The sequence below is a fragment of the Solanum stenotomum genome, chromosome 6 (genome assembly GCF_019186545.1).
Source record: "Solanum stenotomum isolate F172 chromosome 6, ASM1918654v1, whole genome shotgun sequence".
NCBI classification, from domain to species: Eukaryota; Viridiplantae; Streptophyta; class Magnoliopsida; order Solanales; family Solanaceae; genus Solanum; species Solanum stenotomum.
The window spans coordinates 10,191,218-10,205,716 of NC_064287.1; the positions used below are offsets into that span (position 1 = coordinate 10,191,218).

Below are 14,499 nucleotides of genomic sequence, written 5' to 3' on the forward strand. Positions count from 1 at the left end.
GATAGAATTATACAACCAATTTTCATATGTTTTTTCATCTATTGCGTATTCTTCTTTATTAATTTATAAATTATGTTGTAGTTTATATTCTAAGTTATTTATTTGTATTTCTAGATATAAAATAGCCTTTCTTTGTACTATTATAGATTTGTGACAAATTCCTGCGAATATATTATTGTTAAGTCTATTTTGCCTATGTTTTAATTCTTGTCTTTTTGCTATAATTATTTCATTAAGTTTTTGTCTATATTCCTTATTCTCGTTATTCTTTGTATTTTTAAGTATTGAATATTTATTTTTATAATACCTATCCGTACAACCAAATTGAGGTGCTGTCTTATTTTTGCAACATGCCAAGTTTTTTACTAATATTTTTTCCATTGTTATTTCTTCTTTATGTTTTTCAGATAGTTCTATAAACGATCGTTGTAAGAATTTTATTCTAGCTCCTAAGGTATCTGTTAATTCTGCTTCATTCCAACTTTTTATTACTTTTGAATTAAAAGGTTCTGGTAATTTTGGAAAATATAATTTTCTTATTTCTTTACTTTCTTCTATGCTATATGTTCCTTTATAATAGTATTCTCTAAATGCACATGTATATTCATCTATGTAACACATATTACATATTGCTAATTTTGTCATTAGATTTCGATTTACGATTTTTTCTTTATTTTGTTCTTCTACCTCTGTTGTCATACTACTAAATTCATTTCTTATAGCTATGTCGTATTTATATAGTATTTCCATAGATGTAGTAGCTATTCCTCCATCGAATTTTTTATTACTTCTTAAAGTTGTTAAGCTTTCACTTGTTAAATTTTGTAGCCGTAATTTTACTGTTCTTATAAGTGTTCTTTCTATGTATCCTGGTGCCTCTGTTGTTACTAGTTTGTTATCTATTAATTGTTTTGATATGTATCCCATCCATAATTGGATTGTTTTATTTATATCTGCTACACTGTCTAAATCTAAAAAATCATGTCTTTGAGTTATCGGTTTAGGTATCCATTTTTATTTAATCTTTTATCTCATGTAGTTTTTTCTTTATCATATTGTTCATAATTTTCATTATAATATTTTGGATTAAAATTTTTTGAGTTTTTTACTCCTGATGTGCTAGGTTTTTCGTCCATATCTACGTCTTTTGTATTTACTTCTAAATTCTTTGTATTATCTATGTTTGCTAAAAGTTCTGTATATGTTTCGCTTGTTTTTGAATGGTGTTCTAGATCATCGTCGTTTATTTCATCAATTCTTATTTCGAGTAGATTATCTTGGCTATTTTCTTCTTTTTCTTGTAATTCGTCTTGTAATTGCAATTTTTCTTTAAATTTAATTATCTCATTTGCTAATTTTGTTTTTTTGTTCTTTTTCTTTTTGTTTAATTTCATACATTTCTTTTAATATTGCTAGCTTTTTTTCTAGCTCTATTATTTTGGTATTTTTTACTTCTTCTAATTGTTGTACTTCCTTTTTTTCTTGTTGTTTTATTTTTTCAATTTCTGTTTTTCTATCTATTTCTTCATTTTCTTTTGTTATTCTTATCATAGCAGTGAAACTATATTCTAGTTTTACCGTTTCTTTTTCTAACATTAAACTTATATTGTCACCTATTTTCTTATATCTTCTTCCTAGATTAGAAAATATTATCTTTATTTTTAATCCGTCATAATTTTCATATGTTTTTTCATCTATTGCGTATTCTTCTTTATTCATTTATAAATTATGTTGCAGTTTATATTATAAGTTATTTATTTGTATTTCTAGATATAAAATGGTCTTTCTTTGTGCTATTATAGATTTGTGACAAATTCCTGCGAATATATTGTTGTTAAGTCTATTTTGCCCATGTTCTAATTCTTGTCTTTTTGCTATAATTATTTCATTAAATTTTTGTCTATATTCGTTATTCTCGTTATTCATTGTATTTTTAAGTATTGAATATATTTATATTCTATTTTAGATATATTATCTATTAATTGATCTAATTTTACGTTATCAATCTTTGTGATATTAAGTTGTTTATATTCCGGATATAATTTGTTTAATTTTCTTCTGAGTTTTCTTAATTTTCTACTCGTATGTTTCTTACCGTGTTTCTTATTATCCATAGCTCTGATATCATTTTTCGGAGCGGAACTGGTAGTTGGGTGATTCATGGAAGTGGTAGTGTGGTAGGTGGTAGTGTGGTAGGTGAGTATTTTATTTTAAAGATTTTATTGTAATATTCTTTTGCTAAGTGTCTTAATCTTGATATTTCTTTAATATTAGGTGTAAAATTCATGGTAAAATATAATAATATTTATTGTAATAAATCTTTCGATAGTTTATTTAATCTGAATATTTCATTTATATTATTTATGATATATTCTAGATATAACATATCTTGGGTTCTTTGGTACATATATAAATTTTCCAACATTAATTGTTCTAATAATTTTATATCTTTCATAGATTCTGTCCAATATTGTAAATATTCGTAGTTCATTTTAATCTGAATTTATTTCTAAATCATACCATTCTATTCTTTCGTAGTCTAAATCATGTAAGTCTATCTCATACCATTGTTGGTATAATATATCTTCCGATTCGTTATCATTAAATATTTTTTCCCATATGATCCTTCTTAATTCAATTATTTTTATATCTTTAAATATATATAATATTAATGTTTCATAGTTTTTTATCATTTCGTTAGTGGTCATGTTCTTTATCATGCAGATTTTTTATTTCAAATTATTCCTTCCTATCATATTCATAATTGATTAAATTCATATTAGATCATTATGAACTAGATTATCTTTATCATGTTTTCCTGTCACTACTAGCATCGTACTTTAGCGAATACTTCCTTCTTATTAGTGCCTCAACTTTGTTTACTCCCCTAAACGACTTTCCTCGCCTACCGGTTTCAACATTAGTATGTCATAGTATAGAAGTTTTCTCCCTGTTGCCAGTGTGCTAATAAACTAGAAATCATGATTCAAATAATTCTAATACATAATAACTAACATAAATTTATTCAATCATATATATGATATTTAGGAATATATGAAATTAGTTCCGCATATTTTTTGAACAATATACCTTTGCCTCATGCTTAGCCATGCTATCTGAAATATCTGATTGGATTTCATTTTATCCATTAACTTTTAAGTATTTAGTATCTTAAGAGAGTTTTTTGAAAGGAGAGATTTTATTTAGGCGTTGCCTGCCTTTCAATGTTTACGACTAAGTCTTTATATAGACATACAAATTTACTATTCTAAACACATATCCTAATACGTTTTTTACACATGTCCATTACTATTTACTACTATTCATGAATAGTTTCCTATTCTAATCTACTACTATCTTATTAAGACTTACTTACAACCTTGTCTCCTAACTTTTACACTTGTGCTTAATATGCACATGCACTTATTGACTATTTTACACTACCTTGTCTTGTTACAATAATAATGCATGATTAATAATTTACATTGACTAATAATTTACATTGTCACGTTATTTTACATAACTTAGTCAAAAGACTTTAGCTTTCCTTATCCTTTCTGCCACTGCATCTTATCTTTTTTGTCCATATCTTATCTTGTCTTGTCTACATCTTATCTTCATAGATTTTTTTTTACTCTAAATCGACATCTGGAATTATGTTATCTTCACCGTTACATTTTGAACATATGTGATCAGGGTATTTGTGTCCAATTAGTTTGCATTATCTGGTTAATAACTTCGTTGAAATAAATCCTGCTTTTAGTGCTCTCGTCGTAGGTCGTTCTTTTGGCTTAAGTAATGACAAAATCCATCTCTGGACTTCATCCATATCTGCTTTCCTTAGCTTCCTTGAATTGGAATAAATCATTAGCTGATCTCTTACATAGTAGCTCCATATATCGTTTCCGTTTAAATAATTATTTTCTTGCTCCTGTATGATAGTTGATATACCAATTATTCTTTTGTTGGCATAAAAACTTGGTATCTCTATTTTGCATATCTCTTCTTGTTGTCCGATGTCCTCGGGTATAATCATATCTTTAGTCAGCCCTATCTTGATAACCTGTATTGGAGGTTTTATTTTCTCGTATAATATCTCCGCTGCTGCTGTATAGAATTTTATATAAAATAAATTTCCTTTTGTAACTCTTTTTTATGTGACGAATGCTTTGTGTAGCTCCGGTATTCCACTAACTTCTTCTCCGTCGTATGTGTATACGGTATTTAACAGTCCGTAGTTGTAACATGTTCTTACTAAATTATCGTTAGTTTTTGGCATTGCAATTAACTTGTTATATCCTTGTAACTTTTGTGTCAAATAATCTTGGTTTGGCTCTTTTGTAGTTGATATGGGGTTGCGGTTTAAATAAGTTTGGATTTTCTGTATATTTTCTATATAGGTTCGTGTGACGTAGTTAGATGTCTTTTTCTCATTTTGGTTTTGCAAACTATCTGAGTATGTAGATGTTTGTGGTTCTATGGACATATGTCTAGGTGTCCATTGGGTAAATGGTTTTGCGAATAGCTGGTTTAAGTTTTCATTTTTATATTGTTTATCGCTAACTTGTTTGCTTGTACCTGCAGCTGTATTTAAACAAACATTATGGGTTTTAAGAAGTTTCCCATCGTCTCCTTTTAGCTCTGGGTTTTTTCCGTCTTTCGATCGACGTAGATCCGCATTTTTATAGTCATACTGCTGACTAGCTTTAGACTTCAGATTATTTTCATTAGTCTTTAGCTTTTCCATCTCGTTGTCCATACTATCCACTTTTGTACAAAGTGTAGTAATAGCTTTGAGTATCTTTTCGATTGTATCTTCTTCCTAAGTCTCAGTCTGAGTAGCTTTGTCGTGATAGGTAATCTGCAATAACATTCTTATCAGTTTTTATTATTTCAATTGTGAATGTAAAATTTAATATACTTAATGCCAATCTCCTTATTTCTTTTGTTGTTACCGAATCTTGTATTTTTCTTGTTAGCCACCATTTTACTTGTGTATTATCTGTTCTTATAATAAATTCGTTATATATAATATATGGCTCAAATGATAATAAACATTTATACACTAAATAAAATTCTTTTCTATTTATTTCCCATTTTATTTCTGTATTATTAAATGTTCCTGAATAATACTTACAATGATGTTCTATTGTATTGCCATCATATCTGTATTTTAATATTCCTCCATAACTTTTTTCACTTGCATCTGATTCTACTATATAAGTAATTTTTTTGTTTTCATCCGGAAAATATAGTTTAGGTAAGTTTTTACATAATAATTTTACCTTTTGTATTTGTATTTGGTCTTTTTTATCAAACTGGTATTCTATATCTTTCTTTAATTTTTGTTGTAATGGTTTTTAATTCTCTGCTAATTTTGGTATGTATTCTCTCACTTGATTTACTAGTCCTAAGAATGATTGTAATTTCTTTTTTGTGTCTAGTTGTTCATTTGAGTTAATTATTTTTTGTACTATATGTGTTTGCATTTTTATTCCCTTTTTATCAATTTGTATTCCTAAGAATTCTATTTGATTTTTCATTATATCTGCTTTCTTTTTACTTAGACTTATACCTGAATATTCTATGATGTGTATAAATTTTTCTTATAATCTTATATGTTCATCTTGTGTTTTGGAACATAATAATATATCATCAATGGACACTACACAATTTTCTGTTTGTTTAAAGTAATTGTCCATAAAGTGTTGATATCTACTTGGTGCGTTTTTATATCCAAATGGTAATACATTCCATTCATAAAATCCTTGTGGTACAGTGAATGCTGTTAGTTTTTTAGATTCTTCTTCTAGTTTTAAGTGATAAAATCCTGATTTACAATCAAATTTACTAAAATAATTATATCCTTGTATTTGTCTTATCTTTAGTATTTTATTTGGTATCAGATAATTATATGTTTTGGTTTTTGCATTTAAATTTCTATAATCAATAACCATTCTACTTTTTCCTCTTTTTTGTTCACTATGTTTATTTACGATAAATGTCGGGCTTGTGTGCTTACTATTGCTTTCTTGTATATATCCTTTCTCTAGTAATTCATCTATATGTATATTAAATTCGGTTAAATGATTAAAATTATACTTTAATGATTTTTGGGTTATTATACTATTATTATCAATTAACTCAATTTTTATTTTTGTTTTATGTTTCTCCCATCCTTGTAGGGGATCCTCACTATATAATAATTCTAACTTATCTTCAATTATTTTTACTTTATCTATAGAGAATATAATTAATTATATTTTAGGATCTTCTTCTTTTATATTTTCTAATTTTTGTGTAATTTTTTCACTTTCTTTTATCCATGCTGTAGTTTTTCGTTTTTTATTATTTACTCTTTTTGCTCCTATTTTTTTTTTTACACGGTGTCGTGAACCACCAATGTGTTTTTGTTATTATATGTGGGTATAATTTTTCTAAAATGGCATTCCTAATAGCATATCTTTTGTAGCTAATTCAAAGTTATATATTTCTTCTATAGTTAATATCTTATCCCATATTTGTATTTTTATATTTTTTGCCTTATATGTAATCATGCTTCCCTCGTTATTAAATCCTGTTACTACTATCGGTGTTTTTAATTTTTCCCACTTATCTTCTGGTAAACAATTGTATTTACATATATTAGCTTCTGCTCCCGTATCTATCATTAATGTATAATATCTATTGTAATATCCCTCTATTATTATCTTTGCAAGTATGTATATTTTCATACTAGGGTTCTTTTTATTTTTAAAATACCTATCTGTACAACCAAATTGAGGTGCTGTCTTATTTTTGCAAAATGCCAAGTTGTTTACTAATATTTTTTCCATTTTTATTTCTTCTTTATGTTTTTCACATAGTTCCATAAACCATCGTTGTAAGAATTTTATTCTAGCTCCTAAGGTATGTGTTAATTCTGCTTCATTCAAACTTTTTATTACTTTTGAATTAAAAGGTTCTGGTAATTTTGTAAAATATAATTTTCTTATTTCTTTACTTTCTTCTATGCTATACGTTCCTTTATAATAGTATTCTCTAAATGCACATGTATATTCATCTATGTAACACATAATACATATTGCTAATTTTGTCATTGGATTTCACTTTATGATTTTTTCTTTATTTTGTTCTTCTACCTCTGTTGTCATACTACTAAATTCATTTCTTATAGCTATTTCGTATTTATATAGTATTTCCATAGATGTAGTAGCTATTCCTCCATCAAATTTTTTATTACTTCTTAAAGTTGTTAAGCTTTCACTTGTTAAATTTTGTAGCCATAATTTTACTGTTCCTATAAGTGTTCTTTCTATGTATCCTTGTGTCGCGGACTCTTCTGCCTCGTAATTTAATTTATGGAACTTCTGGGAACACCCCCGTGTAGCGGACTTGTTCCCCGACGAAATCTGCGAAAATAAAATTCAAGTTTGACTTGTTTAAAAGGTCTAACTAATTGAGGGGTAGTTTGGGTAGTTTCGAGAATTATTATAAACGGTTATTCTACCAATTTTAGGGTATTTTAAGTTGGTTAAAACCCCAAAACCTAGAATTAGACCGTTATTTGTGAAAAAAAAAGATGGCTCTCAGAATGTGCATTGACTATAGGCCGTTGAATAAGGTCATAATCAAGAATAAGTACCCTATCCCCAAGATTGATGACTTGTTTGACCAAGTTTAGGGTGCTAGTCATTTTACTAAGATAGACCTCTGATTCGGTTAGCATCAGCTCAGAGTAATGATAGCGACATCCCGAAAACAGCCTACAGAACTCGGTATTGTCATTATAAATTTGTAGTTATGTCATTTGGACTAACCAATGCTCCTGCAACTTTCATGCACTTGATGAACACAGTGTTCAAGCAGTATTTAGACTTGGTCATTCTCATCTTTATTGATGATATCCTCATTTACTCTAGGAATGAGGAAGAACATGTGATTGATTTGAGGGTTGTCCAGCAAACTCTCAAAGATCGCCAGTTGTTTGCTAAATTTAGCAAATGTAATTTGTTGCTTTCCTTGGGCATATAGTGTCTAGCGAAGGAATCCGAGTGGATGCTCTAAAATTAGAAGCAGTGAAATTATGGCCCAGACCTACCTCTCCCACTGACATTAGAGGTTACTTGGGTTTGACTGGTTATTACAGAAAATTCGTAGAAGGATTTTCATCCAAAGCCTCTCCATTGACTAGGTTGACTCAGAAATAGGTCAAGTTTCAATGGTCAGACGATTGTGAGAACTTAAAACTAGGTTGATTACAACTCCTATTTTGACTCTACCAGAGGGTTTAGGCGGTTATGTGATCTATTGTGATGCATCTAGAGTCGGCCTAGGTTATGTGTTGATGCAGCGAGATAAGGTTATAACTTATGCTTCTAGACAACTTAAGGTGTATGAGAAGAATTATCCGACTCATGACCTCGAGTTTGTAGCGGTGATGTTTGCACTTAATATTTGGAGACACTACTTGTATGGTGTTCACAGACCATAAGAGCCTCCAGTATGTATTCACCCAGAAAGAGTTGAATCTTTGCTAGAGGTGATGGCTTGAGTTCCTCAAGGACTATGACATGAGTGTACATTACCATCCTGGTAAGGACAACGTAGTAGCAGATGCTCTTAGCAGACTATCTATGGTAGTGTACCACATGTTGAAGAAGAAAGGAAAGAACTAGAGAAGGATGTTCAGAGGCTTGCTGGCTTGGGAGTTCGGCTTATGAGCATATCAGATGGAGGTGTAACAGTTCAGAATGGGTCAGAATCTTTGTTGGTAGCGGAGGTTAAGGAAAAATAGGACAATGATCCTATATTACTTCAGTTTGATGATGCAGTTCACCAGTAGAAAGTAAGGGTTTTCTCCCAGGAGGAGATGGTCACTTATTATTCCTAAGGTAGATTAGAAGATGAAGCAGCCTTGATTGGGCTAGATTCAGTTCATGATGCTATGGAAAAAGTTCAGCTTATCAGAAATAGACTGATGACAGAAGTTCTATGCAGATGTAAGGAGAAGAGACTTAGAGTTTGAGATAGACGATTGGGTTTTCCTGAAAGTATTACCATGAAGGGGTGGTGAGATTTGACAAACTTGGTTGGGAAGAAGAAGCAACCATGGAGGCCTAGTATATTCATTTCTTTCCTTCCAATTCCTTTTCAGCTCGAGATAATAAGTTTCCTCTCTAGTCTTTCAGATTACTCGTGCATAAATTTAGTCTTAGTATCATGTTCCTTCAGCGTTCTTGCATTTTCAGCGTATTTGCATTTCTTGGAACTCAGTTCAGTCAGAAATCAATTTCTAGTACTTAGTGGTAGGGATTGCAACTCCTTCCCTCCATACTCAGCTTGTTTAGACTTATTCGAGGACGAATGTTCCCAATGGGGAGATATTGTAACACATTAGACCTCAAAATGAAGAAAAATCCTAGTTTTCAGAAAATTGGTGTCAGTACCAACGTAACCACCCACAGACCGTAGGTAGAACCACGGGTCGTAGGTGGGGTTCCATCGTTGGGCACCAAATGTTTAAAGCCTCTAATCCCACCCACGATCGACTAGCACAATCCGTGGTTGGACCTACGGACCGTAGGTTAAGCTCACTAGCCAATTAGAGGGAAATTATTGATTGGGTCAACTTCAAATGGCCATCACTCTTACTACAAAAAGAATTAGGTAGCCCATGACATACTGTATGATAGATAATTGAAACATCTTTCAAACTCCACCGAGTTTGCTAAAATCTCATCTCCGAGTAAAAAGTTATGCTCGTGTTAGTGAAGCCTTGTCGGGCAGACTTGACCTATGACCCAACCTACGGACCGTTGGTTGACTTAGGGCTCGTAGGTCCCTCCGTGGGTGGCTTTCAGCAGCTTTTAAGTTAGGGTCATTTATGTCTTTTTCCTATGCATTGGGCACTTAAACTTCGTCGTTTTACACCTAAATTGTGTTGTTTTACTCAAAACAAGTCTAATAACTTATTCAGACATATGCAGAACCTTTTTTCACCAAAAAGTCATCAAACCTAGAACAAAAGAGGAGAAAAGAGGTGACCCAAACCCTTCCAAGAATGCAACGAGTCTTCTTCAATTCCAGCCCCGAAATTAAAAAATTTCTCCGTGACTTTCATCACTAGGTATGTGGGATTTCACTAGTGAATTCATTTCGCCCATTAGGTCCCTAGAATTCAATCAGATTCTTGATTCCATTATTATTAACTAGACCTAGGGTTTCTAGAACTTCAACAAATTATTATGAATTAGTTACTTAATGTTCCAAATCAGTTTATCTTGGCTTTTAGCATGTTCTAGTATAGATTCCTTCATAAATTAAGAACCCTACCTATGTAGTTCTTTAGTTCATGAATTACACTTGCTAGGTCAGCTATTTCAAATAATTTAGATATTTCAAACATACATGCCTCAGTTTCGAATGTGTCATTATCAGTTTATTAATGTTGCATTCTCAGATTTTGCATATCAGTATTTTGAGCTATCTATACTATAGTATTTCAGTTATAATGTGTTAAATTGCTTAATCAATTGGGAGAAGCTTAATACCGAGTTGGACTAGGGTTAGTCACCCTTTAGTCCTATAACTATTTGCCCCGTAGGTTGTAAGTCCCTTCTGTGGGCATCATTTTAGTGATCAAGCCAGTCATGCCCCTATACCTTTGGCAAGGTATATTGAATCCTCTCGATGGGGCGTATACATCGGATTCCACATTTAGCTCATGTGATTTTATGTCAGTTATTAGTAGCTCTCATAGTTCATTCAGTCTATATTGCATTGACCATACTATCGGTACAATTCAGTTTTCAGTCATTGCATTCAGTTTAGTTCGCATTCAGTATATTCAGTAACCTTATCATGTTCAGATTATATCATTTCTTTATTGCTTCTTCACTTATATTTTTATTTCAGCTTTACTCTATCCTTCATGCTCAGTACCTTTCAACAATTGATGCGTACTCTACGCTACATCTTCTCGTGATGTAGGTTCAGGCCCTTAGCACGCAGATCACGCATAGATCGATTCTTGATCTCCAATTCAGCAGCATAAGTAGTGAGTCCTCATTCTTTGAGGATGATTGACATGTTACCTTTTCATTTGTAGTCTTTTAGTTTTAGTTTTGCTAGAGTTAGCTGGGACATGTCTTAGCATCTCTAGTCAGTTAGTGGCTTATTTTAGACATAGTTAGATTCAGCTTTAGCATTTGAGTTTGACCATTCAGTTGTTGTTAAACTCTCACTTTTATATATTCAAATAGTTTATGGGTATTCCCCATCATTTCAGTTTATCTCATGATTTAGCTTCCGCACATTATTTCTTTACTTCAATTTATTTAATATGCTTATGATATGCCAACAGGGTTAGCTTGGGGTCACTCCTGATCCTAGGTCCCGTCTCCACGTCCTGTGGGTAGCCTCGGGGAGTGACAGTTTTCTTAACTCGAAACTCATGAAAGTCGCAATGAATAAACATAACACCTAAAAAGGCCAAAACAAGCTTGAGACCTATGAAAATTCAACAAAAACCTCCTCTAGGCCTAAAATCACCCCTAATCAACGGAACTATCATAAATTTAATCCAAGCATCTGAACCCCAAATCCATGAAAATACTATGAATCTGAAACTGACAACTCTTGTGGACAAATTTACATATTTGGGACTACTGGAATTAACAGAAATCCATTTCGAGACCCGAAACTCTACAAGACACCAAAAATCATTTAAAGCAACTTAAGCCTTTTGAATTCAAAATATTTCATAGCTCTCAACCTTATACTCAAAGTTTGAAACCAAATTCAAAATCCAATCAGAAATTACCCGGGGTCGATATCACAAGGGTAAAATGGTTATTTTACAAATATTCCAAAAATGACCTTCTAGGTCACTATACTTTAGTTGTCAAACTTTTGGAGAATAGTGGAATTGAGAGAGCAACCTTCTTAACCTATAATCTCTTTATATTAAAGAAGAAAATATAAAAGAAAAGAAGGTTTCAAAAATCTAAGGATTCTCATATATTGATCATTTGCATTTTTCCTTTGGCCGTGTTGTTTTTGTTTTTAACGAAAAATAGTTCTTTTATTACATAAGGGTAGATCTAGGAGAAATGAGTGAAATAATTACGATATGGAGAATTGAACCGTCACTAATACGAGGTTCAAAATTTAGGTATTCAACCTATTGACCTACTGACTTCTATTATGTAATAAATAATAATATAGTTATCACTTTTTCCTATCATGCAACAAATGTAGAATAACAATCATGGAGAAATGTAACTATAAGTGAGATAAGTTTTCCCTCATTTGGAATTGAACAATTATTACTAATGTGGTGACTTAGTAAAAGAAAGTAATGCTACCAACAGTGTAGTTATAAGTGATGTAGTAACTTATTGAATAAATTAATTGAAAGGAATAATTTCAGAAGGTATTTTAGGAAAATAATGGATCATACTTAAAATTTCGATGTCCCAAGTGAAAATGTGATGTAAAGAAAATGAAACATTTGAAATAAATAAGCTTAGTAATAAATAACAAATGAGGAAAAAAAGCCCTCAATAGATTTCTAAATTTTAGATAATAACAGAGTACATAGCTCTTGGAGGTCAAATTTCACTTTCAAATCGCATAAATTATGTCACAAAAGGCATAACAAGTTATCTCGTACTGTAAAACCTAATTCCTGCAGAACTCATGTTAAGTGAGGCAAAAGTTCAATTTCTAAAACAAGTTATCCCCTAAAAGGTATAATAAGTTATGTAGTATTGCATAAGTTAATTCCTACTAAAGCTTATGTTGAGTGAGAAAAATATTTTTTGAACTTATGTCTAGCGAACTATGTCTTAAATATACTATTCAACTTATGTTGCATAACTTAATTACTAAATAACTTATGTGGAGCAAGTTAAAAGTTCTCTTAACTTTTGTCTCGGTTTAATTAAATATATTTTTGTTGAATCTAATTATAGGGTATTATCAAGTAGGTATGGCTCTCTAATAACATCCTAAGAATCGTGCATCAAAGAATTGTTATCTCCATATCCAAGTTTAAGTCACAATGATAATCATTTTAAAGATTTTGCATCATTGCTCAAAACTTTCAACTTACTTGTGTTCACCGAGATGTATGACTTATGTAGGATAACATTGTCACACCCCTTTTTGTCAGGTTTTTTCAATTAAAATAACGTTATTGAGAAGATATTATTTTATTTACCGGAATAGAGTCATCACTTGGAATTGAGTTATGGTGTCCCAAGTCATCTTTTTGAATCTCTAATCAAAAGGAAATGACCTTTTGCATTGGTCAATGAAAACAATGGACCAGGTAAGGAATTCTACTGATCCATTAAAAGGTATGAGGCATTGCTGAATCACATAGCTCTAACACAGTCGCTTTTATCAACTTATAGTTGACATATATTAGTGTTGGCCAAATCAAAACGTTAATTATGCCTATGATTTACTTAAATTGTTTAATTTTATTAGTCTTAACTAAGATGCGAAGTTACAACCATGGCTTCAATATATGTCAGTTAGAACACATAAACGTGACCTCGCCTTGTGTATCACATCCTAAATTTTAGCATATTCGTCTTGGTTAGACTAAAAGTTATTATGTTATTAAAAGTGTGTAGGTCAATATGCGTAAATGTTACCTTGTCATTTTATTTATATTTCTTTATTTGGTACGCAAAGTTGCGACCTCATGCAAGGCGATATATTATATGTTCCCTCTTTACAACGTAATACTTATTGAAGCATTTATTCTACTATGTTGGGACAACTAAATTTTTCCCTTTTCTCTCATTCCTTTTATTGATTGCAACAGGCATTCAATTAAAAAAAAGCATCTTACCTTTAATAACTTTATTAAGTAATTAATCCCTTAAATTTCTTTCTTGAGCCAAAATTTCTATTGTTGACGTATGCGTTCAATAAACTCAAAAGTCTAATGCATTATTAACAGTAAACAAACTGATTACCATGACCCTATTTGCAAAAATAAGTAACCAAATGTTATAGTGAACTACTCCCAATTAATCCAAGTAAAATAGTTCACTTTAAACTTAAAAGCAAGTAAGCAACACATGACAAATTATTAGAAAAAATAGAAGCATGCCAATCCCGAATTAGACTTGTTTTTTTTTTAAATGGATTGAAGCAGTAAATAAGCAAAATACACTAATACCCATTCATATTATAAATATCACAAGATTTTATAACCTCAGCTAATGGGTTTAGCTTTTCATACTAGAAAGGAAAAATAGAAGATAAAATATGCTGTGAAAATATCGCGGGTTATTAACTAGCACACAATCACAAGCAACTAAAATAGGAAAGAAAATTAACACAAGGAATTAACGAGGTTAGGCTAGACTAATCCTCCAAGCAAATGTAGATAGAGTTTTTCACTATGAAGAAAAAGAATAAGAAGTGTAAAATCCTTTAGAATCTTCAACTACATACCCTATATATAGATCCGAAGTA

The 14,499-nt window shown here is 30.9% G+C and overlaps 1 protein-coding gene across 2 annotated transcripts in view; it reads right to left on the reverse strand.

The window, feature by feature from the left end:
• LOC125867885 (acetyl-CoA acetyltransferase, cytosolic 1) overlaps positions 1-14,499 on the reverse strand; it is a 934,067-nt gene that overhangs the window by 314,670 nt on the left and 604,898 nt on the right. The window lies entirely within an intron of this gene.